General features: G+C 35.9%; 1 long non-coding RNA gene across 1 annotated transcript; it reads left to right on the top strand.

Moving 5' to 3' along the window:
- LOC121380572 lies at positions 1 to 5,418 on the top strand. The gene is made up of 3 exons (XR_005958961.1): positions 1 to 95; positions 3,973 to 4,047; positions 4,998 to 5,418. It is a non-coding gene; the product is annotated as an uncharacterized LOC121380572 (long non-coding RNA).
- Positions 5,419 to 5,989: the final 571 nt, after the last annotated feature.

Below are 5,989 nucleotides of genomic sequence, written 5' to 3'. Positions count from 1 at the left end.
TGCCACTCTCGCTGGACGCTAGTTATTAACGGTGGTAGTGGTGCAGCATGCGTTATTAAGACTTCCTGTGTGCTATAGTGGTGCTGCATGCATTAGTAAGATTTCCTTTTAAAAGCTAGGGTCTGTCACTTTAAATTATTATTGTGTAAGTAGGCTTCAATATACCCCCGGATCTCATTAAGCAACTCGGGCGCTTCGCGACCTCGTGTGAGGCATAAGCCTCACCATAAGCCTAAACGACCCCACCCTCCACCCACTCTCAAAATCCTGGCTACGGGCCTGGTATACATATATCAAATTAAGGTTCAAGCACGCTGTTCTGCACACTCCTGAGCTATCTTGGAAGGGATTGTTTTCAGGACAATTTGTTAATGGATAGTTGTTAGTAGTTACTGAGAGAAAGAAGTCGATGTAATAGCCTTATTTCTCATTATGGGTTGTTAAAGGGACATTCCCGAGTTTGCTGCATTGTATGATGTTTCCGATTAATAAAATATTTCTGCGATTAAACTTACATATTAAATATATTTTCTTATTTAGAGTATCAGGGTCTGGATATTCAATATGTTTCTGGTCGTCTTGATATTTGTAATAAGCGCAAACTGGATTTTGTCTTCAAATAATTTCGTACGTACGAAAAAAATAAAATATTTTAGGAAATAAAATGAAATTTAACCTAGTACAAATATTAGATCGATCAAAAACACGTTTAATATACAGCCACTAATATTTTATGCAGAAAAATATATTTGATATGTAATTACAATCGTTAAAAGTCTCTGTTAATCGATAACATCTTTAAAATTGCAGCAAACTCAGGAATGTCTCTTTAAGATTCCCTCTGGACCCGTTTCAGGTATGCGAACACAGTATCCGTCAGCCTTAAACCCGATGACTAGTTGCGAATAGTTGCGACAATCATTGAGAAAAAAGTTTATTTTGTTTAACGACACAACTAGAGCACATTGATTAATTAATCATCGGCTATTGGATATCAACCATTTGCTAATTCTGACACATAGTCATCAGAGGAAACCCGCTACATTTTTCCTAATGCAGCAAGGGATCTTTTATATACACTTTCCCATAGACAGGAAAGCACATACCACGACTTTTGACCAGTTGTGGTGCACTGGCTGGAATGAGCAATCATTAAAAATGAATTTCAGACAATAATGGTTATGAAATTCAAAGCTGCATTTTGGAATAGTTCAGACATTCTAAACTGATTTGTACACCCACGGGGGAATCACCGTTCAGTAATTATTATTGAATTGCATATGTGCGGCTCACAACAAACACCAACACATTATCGATCTTCACAAATTAACAATTATACAATAATCATGAATTTTCATTTAAAGGGACATTCCTGAGTTTGCTGCACATTTTAAGAGGTTATCGATTAACATAGATTTTTTTAACGATTGTACCCCTGCGTGTGCTGTAACCTCACCGTGATGTAGGGGTGTAACATTTTCTTTGAGAATGGCCAATACAGCACAAAATTGAAATTTTGAGTAAAAGTCAGTATCTATTTGTGATATTTGTATTTTTGAACAGTTCTTTACACTGTCTTTATTTAAGTCTTGAATTCTTTTATTGAAGTTGATCATCACTTTATTTGTTTGCATTACCATAGTTTGACACCCAATAGCCGATGTATGTTTCGTGCTTGGGTGTCGTTAAACATTCATTCATTCATTTTAACGATTGTAATTACATATCAAATATATTTCTTCTGCATAAAATATTAGTGGCTGTATATTAAACGTGTTTCTGATCGTTCTAATATTTGTATTAGGTTAAATTTCATTTTATTTCCTAAAATTGTTTTTTTTTTCATACGTACGAAATTATTTGAAGACAAAATCCAGTTTGGGCTTCTTACAAGTATCAAGACGACCAGAAACACATTGAATATACAGCTACTGATATTCTAAACAAGAAAATATATTTAATATGTAAGGTTAATCGTAGAAATATTTTATTAGTCGAAAACATCTTACAATGTCGTGTCGTTACTTGCAGCTTAATATAGTTCAGATTAGGATTTAGTTCCTCATAAAAAAAACTACAACATTTTTATGTGCTTTTTGAAATCTTTCTTTGATGATTACACATAGGTTGACCTCTGTAGTATTTAAATAACCCGTTGGTTTGAAGTAACTTGCTATATGTAGTACTAACTGACAACAACTGTGTAAGTGGTATAGTGTGACTTGTATAACAGCAAAACGAGGCGTTGCTCAGGCATGAGGGCTGTTATCTGAACAAAATCGTGGTCGACCTATGTTGATTTTCACACGGTACCCTGTCAGTTGAGAGCACTCCCTAAAATTAGTAGTCACATGACCCTCTCGATAGTGTTGTATTTTTCACAGAATATATTCTGACATACAAATTGTATTGAACTGCATGGAGTAATTAATGGTGGTGTGGAACCTAAATGTGTAGTGTTGACGATTCAGTAATGTAAAACCGATGAAAAGAAGGAAATGTTTTATTTAACGACGCACTCAACACATTTTATTTACGGTTATATGGTGTCAGACATATGGTTAAGGACTACACAGATATTGAGAGAGGAAACCCGCTGTCGCCACTTTATGGGCTACTCTTTTCGATTAGCAGCAATGGATCGTTTATATGCACCATCGCACAGACAGGATGACACATACCACGGCCTTTGATATACCAGTCGTGGTGCACTGGCTGGAACGAGAAATAGGTAAAACCTAGTAAGACAAAATCCCATTCCATTATGAATTATACATACTTTGCTACATTATGATTTTTTTTTTTAAGTTTAAAAATATTACAGGTTTAATGTTGAATATTGCGCATTTAATTAAACATGCCAAAACAAAAGTGTTGTATTATTTAATAGTGACGGATATTGCTGAAACGTTCGTATTGCGATAATATTATATTGCGATACAGGAACATGTATTGCGTTGCGTACCATGATATATTGCGATACAGGAACATGTATTGCGTTGCGTACCATGATATATTGCGATACAGGAACATGTATTGCGTTGCGTACCATGATATATTGCGATACAGGAACATGTATTGCGTTGCGTACCATGATATATTGCGATACAGGAACATGTATTGCGTTGCGTACCATGATATATTGCGATACAGGAACATGTATTGCGTTGCGTACCATGATATATTGCGATACAGGAACATGTATTGCGTTGCGTACCATGATATATTGCGAAGACCAATGCTCAATTATTAGAATTTATAAAGTGCTCTAATTTCATGTATATTTTTGTATAAGTTAATAAAATGATGCACCAGTTAATCAAGTTTCGTTCTGAACTAGTGAAGCTATTGTTTCTTCTCTTAAACTGGTAGGGTTTTTAGAGAAACAAAATATATAATACGTGTGCATTAACACACGTACAAAAAATATAAGCGCAATATAACGGTACGCTAGAAAATTATCGCGATATGTATTGTTCAAAATTTATATTGCGTTATTACGGTATACCGTTTATACCGCGTATGTTATTTAAAGGGACATTCCTGAGTTTGTTATCGACTAAAAGAGACTTTTTAACAATTGTAATTACACATCAAATATATTTTTCTGCATAAAATATTAGCGGCTGTATATTAAACGTGTTTTTGATCGTTCTAATATTTGTACTAGGTTAAATTTTATTTTATTTCGTAAAATATACTTTTTGTCGTACGTACGAAATTATTTGAAGACAAAAACCAGTTTGGGCTTCTTACAAATATTAAGACGACCAGCAACACATTGAATATACAGACATTGATATTCTAAACAAGAAAATATATTTAATATGTAAGTTTAATCGTAGAAATGTTTTATAAGTTGGAAACATCTTACAATGCAGCAAACTCAGGAATGTCCCTGTAATCTGGTAATATTCTACTTTTAAACAGATTGGACACATATATGTTGGGTTTCTTTTAATATATATATAGGTCATCACTGGTTTGGGTTCAAGACACTCCTGTTGTTACTGGTGATTATCAGATTGGCATGGACCAGACCTGAAGGTTAGTTTTGTTATACTGATGAATAAAACAAATAGGAATAGTCAAAGGGTACATTACAGGTAAAACGTTATGGCCATTTTTAAAGGTTTTCAGCAAATAAAATATGTTTACATTATTAAAATTAAAAATCACTTATATTCTGTTGCTTAGAATATGAATATCTTTATATAACGTAATGCATTTATGGATATTTGTAATGGTTTGCAGTATAACAATATAGATCTGTGTCCGAGAGAGAGAGAGAGAGAGAGAGAGAGAGAGAGAGAGAGAGAGAGAGAGGAGGGAGAGGAGGAGGAGGAGGAGAGAGAGAGAGAGAAGAGAGAGACAGAGAGAGAGAGGGGAGAGAGAGGGAGGAGAGAGAGAGGGAGAGAATGGGGGGGGAGGAGGAGAGAGGGAGGAGAGAGAGGGGAGAGAGGATAGGGGAGGGATGGAGAGAGAGAGAGAGAGAGAGAGAGAGAGAGAGAGAGAGAGAGAGAGAGAGAGAGAGAGAGAAGGAGGGTATGAGAAATATGCACATATATTTTCACTTAAGGGCGCAGACCATAGTTTTGGTTTTAGTTAATTTACAAACCTGTAACTCATTTGGAGAGATCATAACCGTCCAAATGCCCGTCCAATATAGATTTCGTACGTACGAATTTATTATTTTTTCCAACGGCCAAATGTAATTTGAAATCATCCGGTCAAACGTCATTCCAAATGTATTTATTCGTATAATGCTTTATATATTTATATATATTTTAAAACTGTAAAAACGGTATATCTGTGTAGGCTATATTGTTGGGGGAAACAAAGTGAAATTTTTGCCCGGGCTAAAAACCTAGGATAGTTACTTTAATACAAACTATTTTTCTCTGAACAATAACTTGGATCATTGCCTTTAAAATCAGAATATTATGGAACATTTCTCAAAACAAAACTTTAAAATATATATATTTATTTTATTTCAGCGAGATCTCCCATAATGCGATCGTCTGAGGCAATTCCTCTTGTACTCCGTTATACTAAAATGCAGGTTAATCCCTCCTTAACACAGGCGCGCCGAGGTATGGCAGGGTTTAAAAAACGGACGACTTACTTCATTATTCCAAGTGTAGCTATACCATTCGATAACGACAGGAGGACATCCGACGTTGTAGCTGACGATTCAATAATCGAAAGTCGACAGGAAAGTGCACAGGAGAAAGTATCGATATATATCGCTCGCTTGAGAAATAAGGTTCAGCTTGAAGAAGAAGTCGTCACCTTTTCCTTTCTTCTGAAAGGACTGTCGACAATTTTCAGCCTCATGACAAACAATGCGTTCGTTATGCAGAAAGTGATGCGGTACAATGGGCCACACTGGCAATGCGCTAGCGACGACTGCCGTTTCTTGTCCTATTTAAGACGAATGAACACGACCGCATAAAAAGCGCCTCTTTTTCGTCGGCGGTTAGAACGTTCGCGTCAGAAATCATTCAGGGGAAAAAAAAAACACCTGCATTTCAAAACCCCCAAGAGAAATTCAGTATGGTATAAACGTGAAAGTATTACCAACTTTAGATAGAAGATTAAAAATATTTAAAACTCCACTAGACTGTTGGTGTTGTTGTTTTTGTTTTGTTTCTTTCGTTTCCCTCTTTTTGTTGGTGGCATTTTTGTACTCTTCCTTTTATGACTCAGAGGCCAGATTTTTTTCAGTGGGCTCGCTTGGGGTGCTTACATCGCAGGATCGAAACCACGCTGTGTTTTTTTCTCGTTTCCAACCAGTGCTTGGTGTTTTCGTGGTTGGTGGGGAGGAGGAAGGAAAGCGCATATAAAAGAGCCCTTGCGCATTAGGAAAAGGTAGCCGGTCTTCCCTCTGAATTGACTACGCGTCAGAATTATCAAATGTTTGTGACTCCAAGCCATGATTAAGATGTTTTATGGTGCAATAAACAAAACAAATTTTCTTTTTGTTTGG

Source organism: Gigantopelta aegis, chromosome 9 (assembly GCF_016097555.1).
Source record: "Gigantopelta aegis isolate Gae_Host chromosome 9, Gae_host_genome, whole genome shotgun sequence".
NCBI classification, from domain to species: domain Eukaryota; kingdom Metazoa; phylum Mollusca; class Gastropoda; order Neomphalida; family Peltospiridae; genus Gigantopelta; species Gigantopelta aegis.
Note: the sequence above shows the minus strand (reverse complement) of the source record. Positions and strands in the feature narration are given on the sequence as shown.